The 13,017-nt window shown below is 54.1% G+C and overlaps 1 protein-coding gene across 2 annotated transcripts in view; it reads left to right on the top strand.

The window, feature by feature from the left end:
- LOC122385244 (serine/arginine repetitive matrix protein 2-like) overlaps positions 1-13,017 on the top strand; it is a 77,476-nt gene that overhangs the window by 4,017 nt on the left and 60,442 nt on the right. The window lies entirely within an intron of this gene.

Below are 13,017 nucleotides of genomic sequence, written 5' to 3'. Positions count from 1 at the left end.
ACATTCTGGAGAATTAATGGTCGAGCGTTCGCCCTGGTACGACGCGATAAATTCGCCTCGTGGCGGGTCGCCTGCCATACGGCCTGCCAGCCGGCATCTTACTTAACCACTCACTAACGACCCCAGGACACCTAATCACAACATTGCCGAAACGCAGTTTTCACACAATCGCTTTCCTAATTTCGATGCGCCCGACTTGCGCGCGTTGCCTTCGCTCCCCCATCCATATACCTTCACCAGTCGCTACGCTTTGGTCGCTGCCTCAACACCCCTCGTCCACTCCATTTCCCAAGAGTCTCTCTGTCCCGCTCGCCCGTCCTTCCCGACACTGTGGTGACACGGGCCTGATGACAGCCGGCGGCGGCGGCGGCGGATCTGGCGACATTCCTCGATGTGGTTACCGTAACTCGGGCCGTCGAACTGTAACGTACCGGTCTCACGGCTCTGTCAGCGATCAGAGGACGCCGCGAGGACGCACGGCCCGCTGCGGCGGTCTGTTATGGTCTAATGTAGACACTGAGGTGGTGTTATGTTTGACGTCTGATGTAAAATAGGATATGCGAGGCTGTTTGAACTGAAGCATGCTAAAAGTCAGATGAGCTACATATCAATTAACACAATTGAGTAATGTGGCAAAAAAAAAAATGTATGGCTCAGAAGGAGCTTGCACGATGTCCCTGTCACCTCTTCATATGAAGTCACCTCTACATAGAACCATGCGTAATTACCATGCCCACAATTAATCCCCAGCAAGCTACGGAGTAGCAGCCAACAGATATCAACTACGTAGCCACATCCATTGTTGATCTCAACGCTCATTCATCCTGTCCATTCAACTCTGGATGCATCTCACCGCACGGACCGGGCTCAGGAGGGCTCCTCTGCATGTTTCGCCGGCGTGGTGGGCGTGCGGGCTGACCAAATAAACACATCCGTCAGAGGTGACGCCAATTGGCCGGTCAGCCGCGGGCCGCACCGTCTCGTCGAGCTGCGATCGTATCTGAGGTCGCGGGACGGTCGCCGGACCCTGTCCTTAGACCGGCGCCAGTGGAGATCTTTGTCGCGAGCGAGAGGTGCTCGACAGATTGCCGAGAGGGTCGGAGGTATTCCCGAGTGGTCACTGGTCCCTGATGTTGTACGGTGGTTTGAGAGGGTAAATGAAAGTTCCCTAGCTGGCCTAAGAAACGGTGATCTCTTCAAAAAAGAGTGACGGAGCAGCTAACCGTCATGTGCTTGCAGGTTTGTTATTGGTTCACGAGAGTTCCCATGGGTAACCTAGAACATATAATTTGAAATGATATCGGTTTATGTACTGTCTCTCGAAAGATTCTCGGCAGACGATCCCTGTTGCTTGATCGGTCGCCACTCGCCATCTATTCTAGTTCGGTTGTGAGACATATAGGTGATAACTGAGGAAACCGGGGAAGTCCGTCAGTCGACTCTGTTTCATCATTGGATATGACCTGCTGTTTACAGCGGGGAATTCCGGTGACGGAGGAGAGAAACAGCGTGTTTGGCACTTTTGCTCAGCTCAGAACCAGACTCCGTATGTTCAGATATCTCCCATTACATAAACACTTTGGATAAAGCGCTGGCGCAAAACCCTTTTCATCACACATCTCAGTGATCAAAAGCCTGTCGTGGGATTTCCAGTTGTTTGTGACACTGGTCGGCAACATACAAAGCCTCACCTTTTTCAAACCAGAAGCCTGAGGAGTGAGGAGACGCTCTCCATGTCACACCACAATCTCGCCATGACAGAACCGCCGCGGTTGTGGCGTCTCCCTTACGTCAAACTCTGACCCCGGCTTCCCTCTGTGGTGTCTCATCCCACCCCCATGCATTACCGCAGTCGCCTACTGGCGCTGAACAAATATACACCGAGAGCGCTGACGGTGGGCACTCGCCGGAAACAACATACCAACACGGGCGGCAGGAGCGGCAGGGCATGGGGATAGGGAAAAACTATTGGCCTGAAAGTTGAGGTTGACGATGATTTCATCGGGTTATAACATTTCATTCTTCCCCTCAGATGCTCCATCTGGAGGCTGGGCTGTTCTGTTTGTCTTCATTTCTTGTTTCACCTTATTCTTATTTGCATCGGCTGATTTTGCACGTTTATTACCGGTCCAGACATTAGCCATTTCTATAGGTCCCACCGTGGCTGGCCGGGTTCCCCACACCCGCCCCGTGTCACCGGCTCCGGCGCCGGCTCGCGCGCGACCCTGGGTGCTAATTGATGACCGCCACTCAGAATGGCGGCGCCACCCGGAGCCGTTTGTCATCGGTCTCCTGCCAACCAACTGGGGCTATCAACCAGACGGGATAAATACTTAGCCGACTTAGCTGCATGGAAGGGGTGGTGACCTGGGGCATGTATCGATCTTCCTAAGTGGCGACTGGAGTCCATCGGCAAATGATAACGGTTATGAATGATAAACATAAGCTGTATGTGTTCCGAGATGTAAAATGCCGGCCCGTTTTATCGGTGTTATGTTTGCGTATCGATAACACTCAGCTGAGTTTATGCTTGGAAAATCAACGCTGCAGCGATATAGTTCGTTCAATATTTATTCGATAGTACTGCGTTTGACACATTGTAGAGTGACAGCTCGGGTACCGTCTGAGCATTTAGTCTAACGCCGTGCTGGCGCCCACGACATTGCTGGGCTGGCTGAGCCGACTACTGAACTCGCATCAGCGGCATTCATCACTGTTCAGCAGTAGCCTGTCACTGGCACCTCATGAGCCGAATCTGGCATGACTGGCAGGCTCAAACAAATCCTCACTCTCTGCAGCGTCCATTCTAAAACCATTCACAGTCAATTCGACCCGTTCTGCCATCACATCCGTGCATTACCGGCATTTATCACCTGTGGCGCAGTCCGCAGTGACTTGTCGCGTGCTCGCAAAAGCCGTCCGCTCCTTCACGGACGTTCCGGTCGGCTCTGGGCCTAACGCGGTCGCCTACATTTCTATTTCTCACGATTTCATTTTTTCTCGCCGGCGCACTACCAATTTACACTTTTCTGGCGTGTCGGAGAAACTTTGCTGCCGCGGCCGGGCGGCTGGGCTCGCCATGGGAACTTGCCTGTCGGCGCGGCCGGTGACCGGCGCGCCGTGCCTCGTCGCACCGCGCCCTGCACCGCGCGGCGCTGCTGAGAACAATGCTCGCGCTCCGTGCAATGTGCATAGCCCATGGCAAGCGTCCGTTGTGAACGCAACACCCATGCATGCCGGTACACTTCTCTCGTGCACTCCGGCTGTGCACTCCACCCCTGCACTCAACCCATGCACGCGTACGGCAGGCGGCGACGCTCCTTACACCAGAGCACAGCCCCGGCACCGCTTTAGGGCTCGCTGAACGGGCCATCTCTCTGGAGGCTGTTTTCCCGAAACGGTCGGAGCGGCGGACCTACGATCAGACCCGCGCGCCGTCTTTAGAAGTTCCGGAACCCCGCTGGGGCCCATTTGGCGATAATCCGCCAAATCGCGCCGACAAGAGAGCGTGAGCCGGGCCGTATCGGGCTCTTCGGTCAGCACCGGTCAGCAATGGTCACGCCATGAGATGGTCGGAGGCCCCTGGCAGCGGCGGGGTCATAACATTCCACCGCGCGCAGATACCGGTATCGGAGGGATCACACGTGAGGAGGAGCGGGCCGGGACGGTGCACGCGGTCCGGCCGCTGGACTGGTGACTAAATGAAGAAAATTCAGCTTATCAGAATGCTGTTTTATTCATACTTCTTGTTTATTAGAATTTTTGTGAATCCCATAAAATTATCTCAAGGATTAATATAAAAATGGTTTGACGTCGAGCTGCACAATGCAGAACTTTTTATTTTGTGACAAAAAACTGTTGTCAACGTTTATTTAGTGTCCGCACGTTGCAAAATGCCGCATAACTCACTTGCACTGTAGCACATCTTCTTATCGTGGACCGGCAGATGGACGCCTGCTGTATCGCCACCTCCCCCTCGTCACCCTGCACTGGGTTTTCACGGTCGGGGCTTGCAGGGGTCACCTCGGTCGTCACAGTCGGGTGTCGCCGGCACCAAGGACGGCGGGCGGGCGTCTGGGCCATTGTGGGCCCATTTGTCGACCGATTGGTGCCCGTCAATCGTCATACACTCGTCAGACGTTATACGTCATCAGACATCGTCTGGATCGTCGTGGTAGACAGCTGGGAATTCGATGGATTTTCTCATAGGTCTCTTACTCATAAATAAATAAATAGCAATAAAAAGGTTGGGTCCCGAGTTTTCACTGAAATTGTGTTATCATGAGGGCCGCTGCCGGCGTGGCTCAGCGGCAACGGCTTTCACCGGCGGCCTAAACGAGCGCGTCAAACCAGCCCTGTTCCGTCGATCGGGCCCAAATGGACTCCCTCTCAGGCGGAGCAGGAGTTATGGGTGTTTCCTGATTAGAGGTCGAGTGCCAGAAGCGACGCCCGCCTCGACGGAGGTGGCCGCAGCGGCGCCGACGACGGAGGCCGGACTGATCGCTTCCTGCGCCTGCGACGGGTGACTGCTGGCTCATGATGATGTGGTGGTTGGAAGTCTCGGTAGGAGAGGGGCCCTTTCTGTGTCAAAACACTGCCTGAATCAGAAGCTGCGGTTCCGAGCGCATATCCGGACTCACCGCAGTTACAGGAGTGGAAGCCACGACCTGTCTCCCACCAAGAAATCCGGACATACCAGTCCTCGACGTAAAGAAAACCGACCACGCAGTCGGTAATTTAAATAGCTCGACTGTTCGGGTCCATGCCACGGCGGAATGTATGCACAGGTTTCGTGGTCGGTCACGAGTGGGCGGGACGGGAACATCCGGTTTCCGGCGCGACCGCCGCCGATTTTTTCACACGGCAGATCATTGAGCCCGTGTCGGACAGAGGCAGAGCTGAGCTGAGGCGCAGTCGCGGCTGGCCAGCTGTTTACTTCCTATAATTGTGGGCGGATGTATGTGTCATTAGCAGTGGCTTATCGGCGCTGTGTGCGTCTTCTCCCTGGGCTGCCATGAACACTCTGCCAGACCTGTTTGAGTCTCTCCAGTCTCCACTGCCTCATTAGCGCCACCAGTTAAATGACCGGCAAATGACCGTCTCGCGTGTCTCTAACCGCTCGGTGATCTATCCGCTGGCGCCTCCTCCCCTCCCCTCCCCACTTGGAGCACCCACCCCTGTGTGGGTGGGAGAGGGGAGGGTGACGGGTCGGGGCGGGGCGGCAGACGGGCGCGCCACCGCAGAGACAATGCGCCGCGCGCGCCCACGCTGGAACTGAGTGCACCCAATTCGGCGAGCCAGAAGGTCGCCGGCACTCGCCCGGAACCGCAGGATCAGGAAACGTCCGGTCCGGCGCCGTGCCGACCGCGTTCGACCGCGCCGCGCGGCCCGCCGATGGAGGACGGCTATTGTGACAGACGAAACACCCGCGCCGGGCGACGCTCGGGACGATTTCGAACCGCGGACGGACTGAAAGGCTCCCGCACTTCTCCCATACTTCACCCGATGGGAGTTATTCACCGATGAGCACCGGGCTGGATTTCACCGGCGCTGGTGCGTGGGCCTTGACATGGTTTTTATCGGGGACCGCCCGCAGTCGGCAGCTTCTGTTCCGTATTCTACATTGGGGAACAGGTGCCGGCTCTCTGTCGCGCCGCTCGCCGGGCGTTGGAGCGCGCCGGAGTGCGTGTGGGCGCGTCCACATGCGTGTGAAGTGCGTCCAAGTGCCGCGCATGGCGTGACTGAGCGGGGCGCCGCGGAGGGGACCGGGCGCGGCGCGCCGGTGACGGATGCGACGCGCCGCACTCGTCGCTGGCGCGCCGCCATATGCCGCGCGCCGCCAGCTGTAGCGGCATGCGCCACTTCCGCCGCAGTGATGATGATTGTGGCGCATGTGCGGCGCCGCGCGGACGGCTCAGAGCGGGATGTGACGGCAGAATGGGGATCGGCCGTGACACAGCGCCAGTGGAAATTGACAGGAACAGGTGACTGACATCGGAACAGGGGGCTGCTACAAGCGGACGACAAGCGCTCAGACGGACGCTGCAGCTGTGGCGACCTTACAGTCGCTCCATGTAGGTCAAAGTAGAGCAGTGCTGATACCTTTTCGGAGAACCTTTGAGAATCGTTTCGCTGTAACCACTTAGGAAGTTCTCCCCTACTGTTTGCAATGTTATTACATCGTCGTCGTTAAAAGGCCGTAACGGAAATGCCAACGCCTGAAAATAATTATCCACGAGCTCTGTTCATTGTGATAACCTGTCAGCAACCACTTACGAGGATGCATCAGTTAATCTCTATCGGACTCCAGCCCTCCAAACAGCTCGTATTTCCTTATGCATAGGCTTCAACTGAAGCATTTGGGCCACTGCGATCGCTTGTCCGTGCATGCGACTCTGACCCGTATCGTATCCCCGACGCGGTGATATAGGTGTGATATTTGCGCCTCTCCCTCGGTCGCACGTGGTCGGTGCGGTGCTGAGATCGGCCCGCCACGATAGGGGGCTGACGGGCAGCGGGGTTCGCCGGGCACTGGACGACCGATGCTCGACCGATTCCCCGTCCTTGGCACATATTAGCTCCCGCACCCGACTTCACATGGGCGAATGACGCGGCATACATATGGATAACTTGGCGAAGTCGGCTAGATATCGACTGTTTATGCACCCTTACTTATAGCCTAATTGACCGGATAAGCACTCATTGCATCAGTTAGCGGTGCATATAAATTGGCTCATTGAGTTAGCCAATGTACCCATTAGGTATGTCACACTTCCTAATGTCTTCATTGCCATGCTACGTTCCAGCCTGAAGATTTTTATCCAGCTGTAACAGCGTCATTCGAAACATCCTCGTTATGTCTCTATCCCTTCACATTGTCCAGCCGTATCATTGCATCCCATTGTCCGTCCTGCAGGCCGGCACTGAACCGTCACGACCCTTGCCCGGCCCGACATTGCCGGCCATTCAATGTCGTGTCACGCGGCGTTACGTCTGCACACACGGCCGACTCGGAGCCCGTCACGCCCGGTCGTGACGCAGACTTTGCAGACAGAAGTGGCGCGGTCACGAGACGGGGACGGCAGGGCAGCCGCCGGCTCCGTTCCCATCCCGCCGGAAGCGCCTTATGGCTAAAAATTGTCACGGAGTGGGCTGATTATGGCTTTAGAACCGACGTACATAAATATGGCATGATTGATGATCAGAATAATTGTTGTTTTAGTGCTTGCTGGGACGCAGCGAGACACACTTTTTGTTTTAAACTGTGATTTACTTACGTACTATCAACTGAATTTTTACCAGCACATTTTATTCTTTGGCCGTCTGATATACCATTTTTTTTAAAGTATGCGCTATTGCCACTATTTACATCGGAATCAGTTTGAATATAAATATATTCCCACTCGGGGAGCCCGCCTCTGCTGGCTCGGCGGTACCGGCGCCGTCTCGGGCACGAGTTGTTATGAGGCCTTGCCGGGCAGCGCGGTGAGCCAGCAGAGTGACCCGGTGGCTGTCGGTGGCCTCGGTCAGCCGTGACAAGGTCGGGCCGGACGTGACCGGCCGCCGGCGCCGCTGAAACGTGCTCAGCTCCCCTAACGCAGGAACCGGTCCGCCGCCTCCCCTTCCTACCCTTCCTTTGGATAGACTCTCAGTGGGTGCCGCCGGGCCTGCCCCCGTTCCCGTCCCTGTCCCCGCGGCCCACTCTCTGCCCCTCCCCATACAGGAACAAAACCATTGATGAACAACCTGGAACTGGGCTCCTCAATTATTTTTGTAGTTATATAAGTTCAAAATTCACAGTCTTTTAGCGATTTATTTTCTATTTTTATTCAGGAAACGTTAGCCTCTTGCACCCAGTTTATAGTGCGCCATTGGCAGTCAGTGGGTCGGTCAGTGGCAGTGCTGCTCCAAATTTAGGCAGGTTGGGAGGGGAGGGTGTGCGACCAGCTGGTGCGCAGCATGTGAACGATGGACACAAACTGGCGCACGTGGGGTGAAAGTGGGCGTTCCACCGCCGGGCGCGCCGCGCTACCGAGTGTCTCCGTCTGCCGGACCGCCGCGCCGCGGTGGCTGGATACACCGGGCGACTTGTAGAACTGCTCTGAGTCTGCAACTCTGGTGGGTGTTGATATTGGCTGGCCTGGTATGACACTCATTATGCCTATGCATATTGGCTGGCTTGTTAATGACACTCATTCTGCCTACGCACAGTCCTCAAATTGTAAAAACAGGATGAAAGAAAAATTGAGAGTCCTCAGCCAGTGACTGATAGAAATTTGTAAGAATTGCAATGCGTTTTGTTTGTTATTTTTTAACGGTCGATACAATCATAAACTGGATTTGAAATTCGGATCGACAAATAACGAATGTGTCTAGCAGTGACGAATCGCTAATACCATCATTCCACTTCCTTCTATGCTGATTTGGACTCGGTCTCTTCGCTCCGAGGCCCGCCGCTAGCCGTGCCCTCGCCACCGCCATATGTGGTCCTTCTCAGAGGTCCTTTGACAGGTCAATCTCCGACTGATATATGGTACTCATAGCGCTAGGGTCGCATACGCCATTAAAAGCCCGATGTCCGCTCGATGCATCTGATAATCTGACATCCATCCAACTGTAATATGTTAACCTGAGGCTCATTAAATTAAACTAGGGTGTTGTGGTGATACCAAACCCTGGACTGGAGTATTTGGCTCCTTTGGAGTCAGCTCTCGGTCGATCTGTTACTAACGACATATGTGGGGATTTACCACGGCTTCTGCATCTGATGGTACCAAAGTATGGAAAAGGGCGGGATCATTCCGGTTATGTCTTTGCCTACTAGGTAACTGAACTGACATGTACAATAGTTACTATAGAAAACTCGATAATGAAACATGTGTGATAGGTATATAATTGGCCTCTCACAAATTATAACAGACATGCTAATAATATCTGGTCTTGTGTAATTGTCGAAAGCATGCCTGTCATATTTTCGAAATTAATGATAGGAAGACATTTGTTGAATCGTGCGTGACGATATTTCATGTCTGTTTGTATAAGAAACTCCAAGGAACTGGAGTACATTGTACAGAACGTGGATGTCATTAGTCAATCAAAATTTCCGTCAGGTAACCTCGAGCAGTTGGTTCTAAAATCAGGAAGCCAGCAACGTTACCAAGGAACAACAGCTTTACGCAATTTAGAGGTCAACTCACTACCGTGTTTACTGCCTGGCCGGCCGATCATTGCTGACGCTGGCTCACACTTTGAAGTACTGCTAATGCATACCCATTGCCGTCCTCAAGCACCCATTTAACTTCAACATCACTGTTACCCGGGGCTTAACCGTTTCATGCTCTTAAGGTCCCGTAATTCCCTCAATGGGATTAAGTGGGCCAGCGGACAATACATCCCGATGAGGGCCTGTAATCACCCTATGTAAGGCTCCTGAAATGCCGTTCATATTTTAGCTTCACCATGCAGGTCAATGTCAATAGCGTCAAAATAGGCTGCTTGGCCGTCTCGAAGTTGATAGCTACAAGCTTGTTTTCGTCCGCTGCCGTGCGCGTTTCTTGCCGGATCACCGGCTCAGGCAATCTCCATCAGACCTCTGGGTGGCGCCTACCCCAGCTCCACCCATCCAGGGCCTTGAATGCAGCTGATTCAAAACCCTCCGAAGCAGCTCACGAGTTCTATTCTGTTGGGCCGCGTTCGGAGTACCCTCGTCGCGTTCGGACCGGTCTCGGGCGCGGGTCAAGGCCGCCGGTTTTTGTGGGTCCTCTCAGTCGAGGAACATCGATCACAGGTAGTTGATCGGCTGACGGGGCCGGTAGTTCGGTAATAGACGTCCTGCAGCGGGACAGGTGTGACCAGGAGTGCAGCCCCCCCCCAGGCGTGGCCACTTTCCGGGCGGGGCGGGGCGGGGCGGGGCGGGGTGGAGGGACTAGGTGGAACTGAGAACACCTCGGGGCTGAGGTGTGTCAGAATGACGAGAGTGCCCGTTTGGGGAGGAGCGCTTTCAGTCACGTACTACCGCGAGATTTGGTCCGAAGCGAGAGGTTGTCGGTGATTGGCGACCTTGTCGGTGATTAGTGATCTTCTTTTTTAACTCAACTACGAAAAACGTACGCCTTTGACTTTTATCGTGATTTATTTTGTCAGCCCAATGTATTCAAATGCATTTTTCTTCCTACATATGTTCAAAGGTCTTTAGTCTGAGACTTCATTGCATTAAATCAAGCTCAAGTATATTTGAACATCGCCTGAGCCTGAGATTACACCGCAATCCGAGCATCCTAATCCCCATTTCCGCCGTCAGTTTCTCACACAAACCTCAGCTCGTTCTTCCCGCGCTGGGGGACCCATGACCCTGCCCCAGTCGGTGTCAGTCTCAATATGACGGCCTTGCTTTCACTGATGGGCGCGCCCTCCGCTCGGGAGTCGGACGCCTGCTGGGTATGCAACTCTGGTGTGACACACGCACGTCCGAGGCCAGGGCGGCCCCACGGGCCCGCGCGCTGCAGCCACGTGGCGCGCACACGTGCTATTCCTGCCACGTCCGCCATTAAGGGTTAATTGTCCGGCCGGATCGGCTGCTTAATCACTATGCCACTCGTCGTCTGCCTGCTAGCTAAGCTGGTTAATTCAGGCCTACTTATTAGTCTTTTATCGCGCTTGTCGCGCTGTCGGCTCCCGCCCCAGTTCTCATTAATATCCTTGCACCACGCTAAGTAAACCTGCATCTTTTTTCTTCTCAGCTTCTTCTATATTGTATTTTGGTTCAAGTCTCTTGGTCCACTATTTCTTACAGATATAAATTGTGATGCACGTTTGATCCGTTGCTACCAAATCAACCAAGTTTAATTAGAATACAGGAATGAATTGGGATGCACCTTTGATCCATTGCTACCAAACTCAGCCATGTCTCAATCCCTGTCACGCCCCATGTGTTCGGTTCACGTTCCATGGGACCTTCTCAGCTTGACGCCTCGTGCCGCCTCTCTCGGTCTGAGGTGACCTCCTCAGGACAGTGGGACGCCGTGATCTCGCATCAATCGGTCAGGAAACCTTGGGTGGCGCTGCGGCTATGCGCCCAACTCTCTCCATATAAGGAGGACTGGTGCCGCGCCGGTCAGGGGACGATTGAGGAAGAGGATGGAGAGATAGGTGTGTGTGTGTGTGTGTGTGTGTGTGGTGACGAGAGAGGTCACTGGTCGGGGATGGTCCTTAGAGAGTGACGTGGAAGGGAGAGAAAGAGAGAGAGAGAGAGAGAGAGAGAGAGAGAGAGAGAGAGAGAGAGAGAGAGAGAGAGAGAGAGAGAGAGAGAAAGAGAGAGGGAGAGAGAGAGAGACATGGATGGAGAAAAGAGAAGGGAGAAGGGAGGGAAAGAGAGGTCACTGCACGTTTCCGGGTGATGTGCAACAGACCGAACGATGACCAGATAGGCGACCAAGATAGCAAGACAGAGACAGACAGGACGAGTTTGGAAGATTGAACTATGAATGGAAAAAGGGTGCAGATAGTTACAGTTAACGGTCTGGTGCATAATGAATTTATTGTTATACTGGAAGATAGCATCCGGTGAATGTGTCATTCCGGCTCCTTATTGTACCATACTTAAATAAAAGTTGTGTGGAAACGTCTTGTTTGATTTTTTAAAGTTATTTAACATTTAAAATCAAACTTTATAGCCAAATTTAAACCCCAAAATTGTAATTTATCAGTTTTTATGGCATTTCCATTCATTGAATGTTAAATGGCCATTTATTTGTCTACGCATCGCTGATTCATTTTTAATGCCGTTAGATGTCCACCTCTGCCACTCAGCACGCTAAGTGACCCCACCGCCGCCTGTATGGGGGCGGGGGTGGTCGTGACGCGACCCTCGTCCGTCCCAGGGGTCCCCCGGCCCGCCCACCTGATGAGCCAGCGGTGGGAGTTGAAGGTCGGCGCTCGGAAGGTCACGAGTCATGTCTACCCTCAGAGTGGCTCCTTCCCGGGGAGGATGCTGCGAATACGATGAATCGCTCTTTTTTGCTTTGAATGACATTTTCCCTTTTATTCGCCGCCAATTTCACCTAGCTAAACAGTTCCCCTAATATTGCTAATCCTTCATGCCTGACTAGGTGAAATATCCCTGTACGCCTAAAAAAATGGGATCAAATTACGCCTCGCACTATTATTTTCATTAAATCACATTTCTAATACTTACGCCATTATTATTTACTCAGTAACAGAAGTGCAATCGATTTTCTGCCGCCGCGCCGCCTTGTCTCCATCCCCTGACCCACGGCGTTGAAGTCTCGGGCTGGTGTTACCGTCGTGTGGCGCGTCGCCGTCTCCCGGCCGTGGTGCTACGCTCCTGTAGCAGTGTCGCAGTCTCCGGCTGCGCGCGGGACGCGGTCGGCCGTGGCCCCCTCCGCTCCGCTCGCCGCCGGCTGAGAGCGCTGTCAGACGTGTCAGCAGTGTTCTGCACGCTCTGGGGAACTGGAGCGGCACTGTCGCGATAGCCGGCGGGTCCGGCACGCCCCAGCGCCCTCCCCATCCCTGCCTACCCGCCTGCACTGATGGCTGCCCCCCCCCCCCCCATACAGTGATCGTCTCTCTTTACTGTGCTATTGTCTGAGGCGCAGTAATTTACTTTCTTCGACGCGCGGCACACATGGCTTAGTGCCGGTGCGTGGCTCTGCTCGCGTTTGATTATCTCGCGTGATACAGAGGGCTCTCTCGCGCGCTGGCCAGCACCACATGTGGAGGAAAATGAATCGAATTCAGCGCCCGTATGTTCATGGTAGGCGCCTCTGGCCAGTGAATGGACAGACACGTGGCAGATAGTTAGCTTACTTGCTCTCATCTCGTTCATCTTATCGATGGGCCTCTCCTGTTTGCGTTTGTCCGTCGCTGGTCGTTGGCGCGTGGTAGGCATCCAACAGTAGCAGATGTATGAGGTTTAGGCAAGGAGGACGCGTGCCATGGCAGTTAACTGCGCTATCTCTTAGTACGTGATCTCTTACGGGCGTTTTACTTTAATCGCAC

This window comes from Amphibalanus amphitrite, unplaced genomic scaffold (genome assembly GCF_019059575.1).
Source record: "Amphibalanus amphitrite isolate SeventyFive unplaced genomic scaffold, NRLGWU_Aamphi_draft 000212F_arrow, whole genome shotgun sequence".
Classification (NCBI taxonomy): Eukaryota; Metazoa; Arthropoda; class Thecostraca; order Balanomorpha; family Balanidae; genus Amphibalanus; species Amphibalanus amphitrite.
The sequence above is the reverse complement of the archived record's forward strand: the minus strand, read 5'-3'. Positions and strand labels throughout refer to the sequence as shown.